At 43.9% G+C, this 17071-nt stretch overlaps 1 protein-coding gene across 4 annotated transcripts in view; it reads right to left on the reverse strand.

Annotated features, from left to right (window-relative positions):
• Positions 1-17071, reverse strand: part of MTSS1 (MTSS I-BAR domain containing 1) — a 534479-nt gene that overhangs the window by 58472 nt on the left and 458936 nt on the right. The gene's annotated exons all lie outside the window — the stretch shown is intronic.

The following is a 17071-nucleotide window of genomic DNA, read 5'->3' on the forward strand; positions in this document are numbered from 1 at the left end:
ACCGAAATCAGTGTGGCTGGGATAAATTGTCCCCTAGCCATGAGATTCCTTTACGGTCACAGCCGCAGCCACAACCCCAGTATCCCATACGGCGTGAAGCTAAAGCTTCGGTCGCGGCTATCCTTGAACAATTGGAATATCAAGGTGTAATTGAAACGTGTGTGTCACCAATGAATAATCCCCTTTTTACTGTTAACAAGCCGGACGGCTCATATCGTCTGGTTTTGGATTACCGGCATTTGAACTCGCATTGCCGTAACTGTGCAGTACAGAATACTCACGGCTCTGCCCTAGTGAATAGTCTTGAGCGTAAACGGTTCAAAACCACGCTTGACATTTCCAATGGTTTTTATGCACATAGATTAGATGGTCTAAGTTCCCAATGGACCAGTTTTACGTGCGGCGGCGTACAAAAAATGTTTAAACGACTCCCAATGGGATATAAAAATAGTCCTGGAGTGTTTTCCGCCCGCATAGTCTCTCTTTTGGAGAGTTTCGATCCAGTTGCATGTTCGTATGTGGATGACATTTATCTCACAGACGACGAACTTTGGGTGCATCTGTGTCGAGTAAACAGCATAATTTGTAACTTTGCAGACATGGGTTACAAGTTTAACTTTGCAAAATCACACATTGCGGAGTACACAGTGTTGTTTCTAGGTTATGAACTTAACCATGAAGGAAAGGGATTGGCTCCTCACTTCCTGGAGAAGTGCGCGCAGTTGCGCTCTCCGACAACGCTGAAAAAATTACAGTCTTTACTGGGTTTTTTAAATTTCGGGAGGACATACATTCCGGAATATGCCCAGCGTATCAAGCCTTTATATGCCTTGGTACAACCATCTTTTTCCAAATCATGCTGGCTGCCTGAGCATTCAGCCATTCTGCAGTCTTTGCAGGCTGATATGCTCGCTTCTGACTACTTACAGACCCGTGATAACCAGACCAACCTGGTGATAAGAATTATCCCTGGGACGGTGGGTTTCACGTACCTGACTTTTAATGAGGGGGATACTGTACCTATTGCTTACAAGTCACACTTGTACACTTCGGCTGAACTGCGTTTTTCCACTGTGGAGAAAGTTTTAACGGCTGTGCAGATGGCAATTCTTAAAGAACGTGCCCTGTCGCAGGGAAAGCGCATGTTGGTTGTTACCCCGTGTCCTGCCTTGGAGGCGGTCACGAAAGCCAGTGTACCGAATTCTAAAGCTTTGCACCCTCGGTGGATTCAGTGGGCTACATCCTTGACATCTCAGGATGTCACGTTTATTTTTGACGCCGCTTTACGGTCGCAGGAGTATTTACAGTATGAATTTGTTCATCCTGCTCCTTTAGCAATGCGGCCGTTGGAGGATTTCCATTGTATCATTTACACGGATGGTTCGGCGCAGGTTGCGCATGGCTCTAAACATGCCTACGTTTCCGCTTGCGCCATTGTGGTCGGTGCCATGGTGAACGATGAGTTCAAGTCCAGTGTCGTGCACACGCAAACACTAGGAGACTGCACCGCACAATTAGCAGAGCTTCGTGCTCTTATGCTCGCATTGGAGTACGCTGATCCTTGTGTGACGACTTTAATCGTAAGTGATTCTTACTACTGTGTCCAGTCTTACAATGAGAACTTGTTCTTTTGGATTCAGAATGATTTTCGTGATTCCAAAGGTAGCACAATAAAACATAAAATGATCTGGGTCCGAGTGGCGGAACTTAAAGAGAAACTGCCGCTCGTGTTTGTGATTCATACTCTCGGCCACCAGCGAGTGGGGGTCCACGCTGTTGGCAACTCGCTTGCTGATGAAGCAGCGAAGTCAGCGGTATCAAAATACTTAGTCGCAGCAGTCACAAGGTCCAAAAGCAAAATAGATGATGACATCTTGGCGGCTGTTGCTGCCACGGAGAAGGGAGGTAAATATCCTGCGGGGTTCCCTTCGAAGTACACATACCACTTAAGTCCCGATAAGGTTCCTTATGTGAAAATTCCTGAAGTTGGAGAGCGTCTAGTTCCCAACTCGGATCGCAGAGCTTCTCTGATTACAGCGGCTCATGAAGGTGTGGCGTCTGCGCATGCGGGCGTCTCAGCCACTGTATCTCAGCTACAACAGAGGTTCTGGTGGCGGGGACTGTACAAACAGACGCGCGATTATGTCCTTATGTGTGACATTTGTCAGCAGATCAAGCCTTCTACTGCTGCGCGTCCGCCTCAGACACAGTTGTACATCTCTAATAAACCACTTGGATGTGTTTATTTGGATCACTGCGGTCCTTTTTCTTCTGATACTGCGTATAAATACATCTTAGTAGCAGTTGATTCATGCACACGCTTTGTATGGGTATGGCCGCATCGAAGCGCTGATTCGCGAACTGTCATTAAGGATTTGCGTGTCTTTGTGGGAATCTTTGCTTGTGGTGCTTTCCATTCGGACCAGGGTCCGGCTTTTGCCTCTAAGGCATATAAGGATGCTATGGTTTCGTTGGGAGTACAGGTGAAGTTTTCAAGTCCCTACAGGCCTGAGGGCAATTCTGTAGTAGAAAGAATGAACCGCGACTTAAAGCAATCTTTGACAGCCCGTGTTATAGGCACTGGTAGAAACTGGCTGACCCACCTCTGTGGCGTGCAGCGTGCGCTTAATAATCTCCCTAGAAGGTCTCTGGGTGGGCGGACCCCATACGAAATGCTCTTTGGTATCAAGATGTACGTCCCTGACCTTGATGGTGCAGACTGCCAGGCCCAGGCCGCGGCCTTTGACGTAGATGAACATTGCAATGTTTTACAGGATCTACAAAAGACCAGAGACAGTCTTGCAAAGGAACACTTGCCCTCCACGTCGGATGATGCGTTGCAGATCCAGGTAGTTGGCTGGCTACCCCAAGTTGGAGAACTGGTTCGAGAGAAGATCGATAACAAGAAAGAGTTTGGTCCCTCATATCGAGCGCCGGTTCGGGTCCTTGGAGTGAAGGGCACAAGAACAGTCATTTTACCACCACTTCCAGGTCGTAAAGAAAACAGATTTATTTCTATTGACAATGTCAAGACACACAGGGTGGCCAATTCTTCATAGCATGACACCGGCTGTATCCTGTCCTTCCATGGTGAGGCACTCTGTGCTGGCTATTACATCTGGTGCAGATCAGGAGGTGTCCCTCGAGATGCCTGCCATATCCAGTCCTTTATTAAATACTATTCCTGTTACTAACATTGATGAGGTGACCTATGCAGATCCTGCTGATTTATCTATGTCCGATTTACATGCTCGATTGGCTAACCAATCCAGATTCTCTTTTGACTCTGATTCGGAACTTTCAAAGAAACCATCGACTATTACAAAATATGCCACGTTGTTTAAAAAACATTTTTTAATTCCACCTTGGACATACATTTGGCTGATACTATTTTCATTTTATCTTTTCATGTCAATTGGTTTTGTGTTTTATTTTTTCCGCCTGATCGATGGCCATTATGTGAAAGAAAGAACAGGAATTCGGTACCTTAATGGAACATTGGCCCCTCTTTCCTCCTCACATTCAGCACACAGACTAAAGAGAGACTTGCATTCAGTGGAGATTACTGCTTGGCCTGTCCTTGATGGGATTGTGTGGGATGCGGTTAGGTTTCAGATACATGGCCCCACAGAAGTTATTAATGTTCCTAATGTGCTTAGAGTAAACATGGGAGATGTGATTAAGCAAAATATTCGTTCTGATGATTGGGATCTTCAGGCCGTAGAAGCATTGTTCTCTGATTTGAAGTATTATGCGGCCTTCGATGCTGAGGATTTATACTTAGATTCTGTTAATTATGGTGATTTGTTTTGCTATCAACATTATGGGAATCATTTCTTACACAAAACGAGTTCTGTGAGGGTTCCGGTAAACTACACACAGTGGGAACATTGTCCTGCGCCTTTGCAAGGGAGCTCGAGTACATTTCTGGGAAAATACTTATATTTTACAGATTTTAATCAATCAAATCAATCCTGAGTCGTTTTATTTTAAAGTGAAACAGAAATTCATGTCCAAAGTCAGACTTACCGATACAAAATTGCTGTATTCAAAGTCCTTTCTTGACGGGTTAGCTGTAGATGGCTATGAGTTATGGAAGGAAGCTATTGACCTTAAATCGGTTTGGGGTACCAAAGATTGGCAGGTACAAGGCACTGAGGCTTTGCATCGTGCATGTCTCATCCCGAATCACATGTTGTTTTTAAATTCTACTATTTCCCCAGACAACATGTTTTGGATTGGCTACATCTAAAAAATTAAATGCACCAACCATCCCTGATTTGGAAGAATATTCAGGTTGGAATAATTTCACTACATTATCTATAAGTGAGATGCGAGACCTATTGCACAATTCCTCCTTTAATATTTCCAGTTTTGATCCAAATGGGTGGCTTTTGTGGCAAAGAAGCTCTGATTCTTGCCAACGTCGTTTTTTGGGTTTGTCTGAAGGTTTCAAACACATCAGGCCGGATCCCCGTTTTGAAACAGATCACACAGTTACTACTTATTCAGTAGGCAAATTGTGTCAGACCTGGTTGCAACATTCCACTTTGGCTGCAGTAAAACTGCATCTGTCGCGTTTGAATGAGAATATAGACCTGAATGATTTTATAAAAGGCCCGGCTAGGGGTATATCTAAACGCTTTATTTATGCTGTTTACAATGAAATTTGGAAATTTTCACAAGTTGAGGCAGCTAAACGCCTGAGGGCTATTGATCAAGCAAATTTGGAAAAAGTGCTTGCAGTGGTCGATAACAGTATTAACATGCTTTCTTCCAGAATTTACACATTGGATAATATTGTTTCTTCTGTTGTTGATATTGTACATGATGAAGTGTCCACGTTATACCATGGTCAGAATCAATTGCGTTCTGTAATGCAGTTTGCCTGGACCCTACAGACACTTAAAGCTGGTCGAGTTCCCTGGACCTCATTGAACGTTTCATCCCTTTTCGCCCCTTTTAATCTGACTGAAAAACAGCGCATGCTTTCCATGCGTGATGCATCATTTTCTATGTTACATATTGAGAAGCTAGAATCCTTGCCTTTCTCTGTTGCTGAAACCACTACTGCCACGTGGCTTATTCATGGTTTAATTACATTACCATTTCCTTTATATAAATTTACTAACTGTATGCGGTATATTGCTATAGGACGATATGAACCACTAGGCAATGCATTCCTACATGAGGCATGGTCATTACCATACACATACAGATGTCTGAAGGATGGAAAAGAAGTGAATCTTAATGGTGAGGAATGCACACAGTCACCTGACCATTCATTAATATGCAGACACATTCAGTTACACGGTTCTTGTAATCAGGACCGCCCAAATTTAGCATGTGTTTTAAAGGGCACGCCAGTTCCAGCAGTGGTTCCCACATTCACATTATTAGCTAATGGTAGTTATTTGCTTTTAAACAACGAATTATGTTGTGGTTTATTAATTGGTGTGGCTTATGTGGTAACTGTATCAGAGCGTGTGGTGTGCTGCAAGAATGTTCTATACCCACCCACGCATGGGTCTTCAGATGTCTCCATCTGGCCACGGATTCCAACCTTGGAAGCAAAATTCAATGGTTTAAGCAGAATAAGGGCCCTTTTGTCTCAAAAACAAGTGACCCTGAGTTCGGCCCGGGAAACTTATGTCCTTCACATAGCTAACACCCGCACAGAGGTGCAGGCGCTTTTAAATACTGATTTGCCGTTTCATTTCTGCGAGCTGGTACACCAGATTTTTAATGCTTCTTCAACGACTGGGCTTGCACATTTTTTTAAATTAGTAAGCAGTGGCCTCGTGACTACGTTTGAAAAAGTTTTTGGTATCATTCCCACGTTTTTCCACACTATTTTTTCGAGTTTGTTTGGTGGACTACCTGTGTTGCTGGCTGTAGCCGCAGGCATTCTGTTGGTGTTTTTCTTCATAAAACATGGATGCCCATCCTGCGCAAGACGCCGTTCAACGCCTCCTGATACTGTGCCGTAATCGGATGCTCAATTACTATGGAACTTTGCCGCTTGCAGCATTAAGCACGGCCTATAGATTGTCATTTCGGTTCACCGACTTCACGCGTGTCCAACCTGTGTTTCACTGCCTGAGGTGCGAGTTCGATTGGGCCATTGATTTGTGCCTATGCTTGAGGACTGCTCCTGACGTCGATTTTGATCAACTAATGCGTCCCGTGGTGGCTCATGAGCTGATCTGTTCTGGCGAAAGAGTTATGGCCTTGGCAGCGATAAATGGAGTTCTGGGCCAATGGGAGATCTCTGCAGCGGCGGATGCCTTTCTGACACACAGCGATCTGGTGAACCCACCGAGTTGTCCTCTGGCGTTACAGGAGGATCCGATGCTGGAGGAGCACGTATGTTCTTTCCCATTGCTGAATTGGATTGCTGAACTATTTTCAGATGATGGCAGTGATTTCATACTGGAGGCTGTTGCAACTTTCTTTGCATATACTTTCCAATCATGATATGCCTGGGAGGGGTGCTTTGTTGTGAAATATGACTTTACCCTCGCTGAATTGGAGGGATGGACTGTGTTCAGCTGATGGAGGATTCAATCACGTGATGTCGCTGAGGATAACGTCAATGTGGCACATGACTTTCGATATCGGATAAGTGCCTTGTTTTTTTTTTTCTCTTGCAGACATTTGGATTGATGCAGCCTGGTCCTACATTTCATATTTTTGAGACCTGGCGAATAACTTTTGGTTCAAAAGTTTTGTTTTTATTTTTAGACTTGAGGCCACTGTAGGCATTCATACATATTCATTCATACATATTTTTAGCTTATTTTAGCTCAAGATTATTGAACTTTGCTTTCAATTTTTGAATCTGATTTAGTATTGCCTTTTCCCTTATGTTTGACGGTGCTCGGACCAATGGGGGGGGTGTCATATGGATACTTCGTTACATATATTGCGTTAAGTTAGCATGAGTGCATTACATGTTTAAACAGCCTTTTTTCCTTCGGCTTCAGTTTTGCACACGACACATACTTGTTGTTGTCGCTTTCACCCTAGAAGCGGTGAGGTGGTTTATTTGAGAATAATATGTTATTTCTATGCTATCAGCTTTGCCTGGTACACTTGGTACAACTGTCTGCACACTGAGAGCTGCACACTCTAAAATTAACCTAACACAAGGTTGCTGAGAGGCCTGATCCTCGCACCACATTAGACATAACACAAATAATGTTGATGCCAACATTTTGGGCTCTACGCGGGTTTAAGATAGAGTTACATGGAATGAACGTAGACACTTGGTGCTGCGCATGAAGAGAGCTGGTAGCTGTTGATGTGATCTGCTCCTACTGACATTGAGAGGTATGGGGCCGCCCTGCTAAAGCCCGAATGAGACCTTCTTAGATATAAAATAATATGCTAGATAGGGTGCGCGAAATATAGGTGATATAGATTTCTATAGAATTTGCATTATAACATGCTAGCACCTTTTGCTTACTATGGATTAGTGACTATGCTGCTGACTCTGATTTTTATAATCTGCATTTTGGTATTATACAAGATACTGCGTTTGAGAACTTTGCATTGAATAATAAATATTTCAAACTTGCACTTGTGTTCTTTGACTCTCAGTTTTGGTTTGAAATGATTATATAACGAAAGAGTGTTCATGTGTTCCACGATTCCTGAGGTATTCTAAAGTTCATGTTCTGGTTTGTCTAAGACATGGATCATTCCATAATGATCCATGAGACACTGTAGCTAGCTAGGTAAGGGGATTTCTGACACTGAGATGAGTTTTGGATCATCCTAACTCACTGAGGTTCTAGATCTCTATGCACAGTTCTGTGGGAGAACGGAAACCCTGCTACAGGGGGTGAATGTTTGCATTATTCAGCATTTCGTCCATCATTTTGTTTTTTTTTTGCTACTACTGCTAGGCATTCTGCAAAAACCCTTGGTGCGGTAGTGACACCGAAGGGGAAATTCTTGAATTGGTAGAGTTTTCCTGCTATCACAAACCTGAGATATTTGTGATGAGCTGGATGAATGAGCATATGGAAGTAGGTGTCCTTTAGGTCCAAAGTGGCCGTAACGTCTCCCATCTGTAAAAGTGGAATGACATCTTCTAGAGTGACTATGTGAAAGTGTTCTGATAGGATGTAGTAGTTGAGAGGTCTGAGATCTAGGATTGGTGTCAGTGACTCATCTTTCTTTGGTTTTAGAAAATACAGGGAATACACCCCTGTGCCTTGTTGATGAAGGGGAACTGGCTCTATAGCTCCTTTGAGAAGGACTTGGACTTCTTGTTTCAGAAGAGTCAAGTGATCTTGTGATTGCGAGGTAGGATGTTAGGTGGTGTGATAATGAGATCCAGACAGTAGCCATGTTGGATAATGGCTAGTACCTATTGGTCTGTTGTGATGGTTTCCCAGACCGGGTGAAAGGACTGTAGTCTTCCCCCTACAGGTGTTCTGTGATCGGGGGAATAGGTAGGGCAGTCACTGTTTGGTGGTGGAGGATACCCCACATGTTTAAGCACCCCTACCCCTTCCTCTATCGTTATTGCATCTAAAGGAGCCTTTGTAAAATCCTTTTGTATAGGTGGATTGCCCCTGCTTGTGCTGGAAAGTGGCGGCATCTGTGGCAAAGGATTTGTATCCGCCCAAGTAGCCTCAGCGGCGAAAGGAACTGCGGGGTTTATGAGTTTAGAGTGCTCCCATTGCTTTCGCTTTGTCAGTGTCTTTTTTCATTTTGTCTCAAGTAAAGTCCACTTCAGGGCCAAATTAATAAAGGCATGTTCAAAACTGCCTTTTGAACCTCTGGATTAAAACTTGAGCCAGGCATGCTTTCTGAGCAATATACTGGTGTTGATGCCCCTATCAGCTGTGTCTGTTGCATCTAAATCACATCTGATGACCTGGCCACATATAAAAAGTGGGCCAGGGGGAGCTGCTATATATTTTTTATCACCGCATGGGAGTTATAATCCGGGCACGTACAGGTTCTTTAAATAGGTCATCCTTATGGGGGGATTTTAAAGTGTGAAATAGGAAGTGCTGTTTTAGAGATTCCGTATGAAGTTGGACTCCATGATAGGCAGTTGCCATGGAAATTACTTGTTGCAAAACATTAGCATCTTCAGGTGGTGAAGGACTGGGTCATTGGGAGTTATTGGGTCTGTATCAAACATCCCAAGGATCAGGTCCCCCCTAATGGTTCTCCTAAACCCCTTGTTGGTCAACCTGCAAGTGTTTGAGCAAGAGGGTCTTGATGGGGAGTAGGAGGAGATGATGGTGGTGAATGCGGTGGTGTAGGATGATGTGCAGAACTTGTAGCTTTGCCTTTTGTTTTCTTTTTGGGAGGTATAGGAATGTTAAAGTCCTCCTCAAATGTCAGCTGCCTCTCTAGAGGAGGTGAGGCTATGATTCGCTCGGTGCCCTTGTGAATATGGATCTTTATCTGTTCAATATCCATCATCTCAAGAATTGGCTCGGCCAGAGACAAAGAACCCAAAGAATGATTTGAGGGTTTTAATTCAGTTGATTTCAGAATCGAGACTTTAGATGATATATTTTCCAGGCACAGAAACAGATGGAGCCGACTGCAGCGTCGGTTCTGATGGCTTGGCAGAGACCGAAGAATGCGCTCGATCAGAAATGGTTGGTGCCGAAGGCTTAGGGTTACAGCAGTTTTCAGGGCCAGACCCGAAGGCAGTGGCAGTCCAGCAACCTCTTTCAGTGGAAGGGGGAACTCTTTTTCGGTGGAGCAGAGTTTGGGGCAACAGAACTCACATGCTGCCCGAGAGGCAGGGTGATTTAGATTTCTTCCCCATTGAAGCCAGAGATCTACTTGGTGGTGAACGCTGCATCCTCCTCCTCACTTTACGGCACTTCTTGGGTGTACTCCTTCCGAAGATGTCAGGAGTGCCAGCCTCGCTGCAGCAAGACATTTCCAGTTGACATGCCCTTTGGATGAAAAGTGTTGTCTTTGTTCGGACGGATTTGCAGCATTGCAGTCGGTTTGCAGTGGTCTGGCAACAGGGAGAGGTTACACACCTGGTGGAGGTCAGTGTGTGGATATTTTGCAGAATCAAAAAATTGTTAGTTCCATCAGGAATACATCTTCTGTACCGACAGAACACGCAGAAAGGTAGGCCCAAGATCGGTGGCGCCAGAAGGACAATTAATCGTTGTTTGACCTGACAAACATCGTTTGGTAAAGCGCAGTCGAGATTCATTATACAGTCGAAGACTGGATAGGACCGAAGATTCCTTCAGAATGGAATTGAACATGGAGGAGAGGCACATGTCTGAACCAGACTGCGGAGAGAAGAAAATCTAATGAATGAGTTGATGCCCATGCGCCGTATCATCGAGAGGAGGAGTCACTCTACCTCTTGACTTGAAAGACTTCCTTGAAGAAAAACAAGTTGCACAACTCTGAACCCAACACTAGATAGCAGGAGTATGCAGTGCATGTGTATCTACAGCCACACATGCCATTGAACTGGTATATTTCCATATTTATTTACCTACTAAAAATGCACTCATACTTTATGCATTTTAGCAAATTAAGGAGCCAAATATAACATAACACTACACCAACATGTAAATAATAGCATTGTAAACAAGTATATGTTAACATATGCCTATATTTAAGGAATCCCATTCTGTTTTTTAACTGTCCATGCTGTACACCTGCTCAGTTGCTGGTGTGGAATTCATGAAGGACAGCATGGAGAGGAAGTCACAAGATGCACCCATTTTTTATTTTTTTAAATAAATGCAGACAGGAAACACGCTATTTTCTGTCTGTATTTATCGGTGAAATTCCATAAAAACGAGCCTTAGCTATATTCTGTCATTGCTTTTGTAAAATACCTAGTCAGGAAAGTTAACATTCCTCAGTCAGGATAGTGGATACCTTTTTTATGGCCTAAGAAATCAGTTTAGTCCTAACTTTCAGGAGTAAGGAAAAAAGTACTTCCTTGATTTGATTACCAGTCACAATGCAATGATAGCTGGACATAGTGAGGAAACGCTATGATATGTTAACCAGGCATAATTTAAAGTTGCAGTGCTATGCCAACTAAAAGAAACAGGCAAGAGTGTCATGCAACTGGCATAATGGGATTCAAGGATGTACAGACTATCCATAATGGAAAGTGTTAATACTATGATAACTTGCCATAATAGAAACTGTTGCTGATGTGCTAATTGGGCACAATGGAAGTGATAAGTGAATTTGGCCTGGTGGAGACTGACCAAAATGTGCTACAAGAGCAACCTACAGTTATGTGTTAAAAGGGAATAATATACATTGGATAGGCTATTGGATAAGGTATTAGAAAGAGACTATCAGGAAGTAAATACTTTCAAATTTAACACTGCATTAGCAAATCACTACACGAAAACAGTGATCAAGCAGCACAGAAGTCCAAAGAAGCAAATATTTTGGTGCTCTGTAGTGGCACTAGAAGGGATTCTTATCCACAATAGTGACCCACTGAATCATCCATATGTTTCCCTCTGATTTGCTCAGGTGCGCTTGATGTGAAAGCCTATCCGTGTTCAGTACATTGGTTAGAAATGAACACTGCTTCTATCAGAGTTGGACATTAAATGAAATTGAATAAACCAATTTGTGTTTACCCCTCCCATTGCTGAATTAGGAGCACAGCTGGTTTTGGAGCTGTGCAACCAGTGCTGCAGCACCAGGCGCAACGCTCAGGAGGGAGGAGTGCTGAGTTTCAAAATATTTTACAGATTTAACGACACTTGCTGCAGAGATCTTTCTGTGCACAACACGTTTAAGGGAATAATATTAATGGCAAGTTAATTCTGGCGATTCATGCCCCTGCTGGAGAGATCAGTGTTTTAACTTGACACAGTTTTGACTCGCCATAAAGTAGGACGGAGGGTGCCTGCTGCAAAGGACAATGTGTAACAAGCAGTTCACTGACTTATATTTTATGTACTTTGATCAGTGGGTCACTGCTTTTGCCACAGAGACCCAAAACGCTGCTCTGGGTTTTAAATCCTGACCTTGTTCCTCCAGACCACTCACTCTTACAATTTAATATCTACTAGTATGACTAATGTGATTTTCTACACCTTATAGCCTTCACTGTGTTATGTAAATATTCTTAAACAATGATTTACACACTTGTATGAGTCATTGTCTCTGGATGTGTGTGATGTAAAACATTCTACACTGGGATGAGCAGCCCTATACAGGAAATTAATTGTGAAAAAGGGTCTATGGAGAGAGGAGTGTCACCACTGGAGGGTGGTAGTGAGGGAATCTGAGGAGAAGGTGGTCATAGAGGGGAGGGAGTGCCCTCAAAGGCTGTCACCATGGGTGCCACTTATGCTAAAGCCAGCCCTAATGAGAAGCACCTAGAAGGATTACTACAGAGGGCTGCTGTACATGCACTACAATCTGTTAGCACTGGGCAGGTTTGACTTCTAAGATAACCCATTATGCTGCTATTAGCTTATCGGTAATGCTTTATATGATTTACCACCCTCTTGCCAGTTGCTTCTGATTTAGAGGGGCCGATCCAATGGAATCTTCAATCTCACCTCATTTTGCAGTTATGAGCCAATAACAACCTTCTACACAATACTATAATGAACTGCTCTAACCACAAGGATGTGTTTTCTAATGCATGACAACATTTTACATAATTTTTAATAATTGTATTGCTCATTAGTATTGATTGTGTTGAGTCTATCTGTTCTCTGCAGTCTTCTGGAAGATTGAAAACAGATTTCTCCCCCGTCTATATCAAAGAAAGATTTTTCATCGGGGCGACAACGGAGGAGACTGATTGTGAAACATCTGAAGAACACATACTGCTTCTAAATCAGTTTATATGTGTAGTAGAAGCTTTACCAATGGTACTTGAACAACCTTTATAGATGGAGTAAATAATTTGTGCACATTTTCTTGCTACGTTCTGCAACCAAAAATAGACTTAATAGGTTTTACCTTCCATTCAGTTCCATTGCCGCTTTTGAAAACTGGAGAACACTAACTTTCTCCATTTCCTTTTTTTGAGATATTTATTTCGTTCTTTTAATTCCAAAAAAGAAAAATATTTTAGAGCTAATTCTCAATCACCATCACTAAGGTTCCGCAGATTTCCCAGACATATTGTTCTCTATGTCTTGTGTAAAAACACCAGTTTACTTTGTTTTATTGTGCGCAAACGTTCTGTTCCGAGGAAACGGTTTGCTCCAGTCTTTACTACACAAGCAAATAAAAAATCATGCAACTAGTTTTGTCGTCAAGTTTGCAGTTGTGCAAAGATTCTGTAAAATGTTCCGTTTTGATGGACATACAGTTTATGTCTATTATTATGTGAGCAGTTACGTCTCAAAAATGTTGTTCTTGTCTAAATTTGGTGGCAAGATTCCTCCACTCACGTTTGAAAACTAGAGGCCAATTAGATGAATCACTATACAGGCCTGGATAAATAAATCCAAGCACTGGCAAATGCCAAGGGGTCCGGATTTTATTCTGAATGTATGTCTGTTACACAGAGTTGTGCGCACATTGGCACCATTCTACTGTGCATGTGAAATTTGTCATGAGAAAGCGACAATGTAAAGTCAGTGGCACAGTGTGTAACTGTTAGTCCTGGCATCCTTGGCATGGGTTTCTACCAACTTTTTGCCGGCTTCATTTTTGCTGGCCTCAGGACTTTGCACACTTTACCATTGCTAACCAGTGCTAAATTGCTTGTGCTCACGCCTTAAAACATGTTGAACTAGCTTATATCCAATTGGCATATTTAATGTGCTTATAAGCGCCTGTAAATTAAAGCTACTAGTGGGCCTGCGGCACTGATTGTGCCACCCACTTAGTAGCACTTTAAACATGTCTCAGACCTTCCATCGCAGCCTGTGTGACTTTGTATGCAGTTTTAAACTGCCATTTCCACTCTGGAAAATAAACCTTTTGCCAGGCCCAAACCTTCCTCTTCATTACATACAAGTCAACCCTAAGTTAGACCCTGGACGGATCAAGGGCAGGGTGCAGTGTATTTAAGAAGTTGGACATTAATGAATGAATTTGGGATTTATAAAGCACCTGGTTACTCCAAAGGAGTGTCCCTGCGCTGAGCAGAAGTCAGGCCCCGACTTTACATGTCAGCCATGGCCGGTCCTACGCCCTGCTGCGAAAGGAGGAGGGTTATGCATGGGGCTAGATACCCCACAATGTACAAAAAATCCTAGCCACAGAAATGCCAACCAAAACACATCTTGGCTATAGGGAGAGAGGAATCTCCTTCACAGAGAACTATGATGCCTTGTGGTGAAAGTCAGAGTCCCTGAAAGCCACAAAGCCAATACACCTGCTTTCGACAAAGACCACCACCATCGGGACACGGAACGTGAGGACCATTTACAAGACAGGCATTCAACCAAGTGGTAGCGGAGTTGAAAAAATACAACCCTGTTCTGTTTGGCATCAGCGAGATCAAATGAACACAGTCTGGACAGAAAAGACTGGCTCCAGGAGGAATGCTGCTGTATTCTGGACATGAGTAAGAGAATGCTCCACATTCTGAGGGAGTAGCACTGATGCCAACGCAAGCAGCCAACAGGGAAGATTGGATGGGAAGCCCACGAATCATCACAGCGACCCTCCACACAAAGAAAAAGCGCATCAACATGAATCTTATTATGTGCTATGCACCTATTAATGACAGCAAAGAGGAAAAAGAACAGTTTTACAACAGACTCCAGTCCTTCCTGAAGAAATGCTTTGAGAGACAACACCATACTGATAGGGTACCTCGATGCAAAGACTTCAACAGAGAACCAGATCAATCATCTCTTCATTGCCAAGGTGTTCAGAAGGTCCCTGCAGTATGTGATGGAGAGGAGCAGACGTGGCATCAAAATATCACTGTGTCGTGACCAGGCACAAGCTGAAGTAAGCATTGATGAAAGAGCCAAACCAATGCCAGTCAGGGGCGGCTCCTCCGCAATGGCGGAGGATCATCCCTCCACTGATTTGAAGTAGTGTACTGCAAAGTAAAGGAAACATACAATGATAATAATTTTTGGTTATTGTCATTTAATGTTTCCTGCTGCTTTGCGGGCGGGTGGGCGGACCTACTCTGCTTTCGGAGCAGGGGAGGAGTGGTTTGCCCACTCCTAAGTGCGCAATGACTGTTTGGCCGGCCCTCTTGGGTCGCCTAAACCAACCATGCACACTTTCCCTGTTCTGCATGCAGGCTGCATTACAGCCTGCATAAAGAACAAGCCCAGGCCACCATTCCCTGGTTCACAGTGATTCCTTGGAGCTCCAGATCTTCTTTAGTTGAATGAAGGCAGCCCTTGCTTTGCCAATTCTGTACACGAAGATCAGGCTTTTTAACACCAATGTAAAATCGGTCCACCTGTGCATAGCAGAAAATTGGAGGACAACAGTGACCACCACCAACAAAGTCCCGATAATCATCATCACCTGTCTGGGGAAAATCCTGCAAAACCGCTGGCCAAACACTATCAGCAACAACAAGCTATGGCAGCAGATTTTTCAACTCCCTGCTCATGAAGAAATCATGAAAAGACGATGGGGCTAGATAGGCAACACACAAGCCAGCATCAAATACAACTCCTCACCTGGAACCCTCAAGGAAAAAGGAAAAGAGGAAGGCCAAGAAACACCTGGCGTCGAGGCCTCAAGGTTGACTGAAAGGAGATGGGTCACACCTGGAGTCACATTGAAAGAAAATCCCAGTACAGAGATGACTGGAGAGTCCTGGCTGATGGTCTATACCCCAGGAGGGTTAGTGGGCATAAGTAAGTCCGGGTAGTGAAAAACTCTTACATTTGATTTTCACTACTGCAAGGCCTACCTCTTCTACAGGAGAACATTGGAATGACCTTATTACATTTTTAGAAGTGCTATTTGCAAATGGGAACAAGTAACCCCTTCATGTTTGGTGTCTCTATGATAACAATTGAAAATCTTAACTTATGGTGAAGTTGGATTTCAAATTACAATTCTGAACAACATGCAAGTTGGCATTTTTTGCCATTTGGTGCCTCTAGCCTGCCTATGGGTCACATGGCTGGGTGTGGGTGAGAGCTGGGCTTGGTGTATTCCTCCTAGACAGTCACACACAATGGGGAGCTTTGGTGTGACTGGATTGGCCATCACAGGCATCACTTGAATAGGCTGTGTCCTGTCTCCACACAAAAGGCTGCATAGCCCATGTAACTAGTCTGGAGTCAGGGAGAGGAAGGTAGGGAACATGTGCACTTCAAAGGCATGCACCTAGAGGCTTCTCCCCACTTCAGAGGCACAACTGGATATAAATATTGGCCATCAAAGACACCAAATCTTCAGTACATTTCTAGACTTGTGGATACTCTGCCAGGAAGATTGGCTGCTGTGCTGCTACAAGGACAGCCCTTCTGCTGGCCTGCTGCTCTGAAGTAATTGTTGCCCTGCTGTGCTGACCTGCTGCCTTCTTGACTGGGTGAGAAGGAATGGACCTGCATCTCTGGACCCAAGAACCCAGAGTGGCACCAAGGGCTCACTGGCCGGCCTCCAGATCTGAAGCCTCAGGGACACAACAGGCTTCCAACAACCTTTCATCTGAGCTCTGCCATCGGTGAGTCTACCCTGCCAAATGATACCACCCCACTCTTGTCCCCTTGGAAGTGGGCTTAAAGTACTCTACCAGACTCTGTGGTTCCAGGTGAAACGGCGCAATCCAGAGCATAACTGACACATCTTTGCTGCTGCATGGATAGGAACTAAATCGCAGAGACCTTAAATCGGTGCTGCAGCCAGCATTGCCTTCAGAACCACAGATACACAATTCATGCCTGGGGCAGGACCTCGCATCTCTCGTCAGTGGCATACTCAACGACTAAACCGGGCTCAGCATCGCAGCCTTGCAGCTCTTTGAAACCAATGCATCACTCTGAATGGGTATCACATCCTTGATGCCGGACTTTGCATTACGAACCCAGTCTACGACAAAGGCCCTCGCCTTGCCACATCTTGGAAATGATGCATCTCTTCAGCTGCACAACACATCTTCAACACAGATCCTCACAACGCTCCA

Source organism: Lissotriton vulgaris, chromosome 4_1 (genome assembly GCF_964263255.1).
Source record: "Lissotriton vulgaris chromosome 4_1, aLisVul1.2, whole genome shotgun sequence".
NCBI classification, from domain to species: domain Eukaryota; kingdom Metazoa; phylum Chordata; class Amphibia; order Caudata; family Salamandridae; genus Lissotriton; species Lissotriton vulgaris.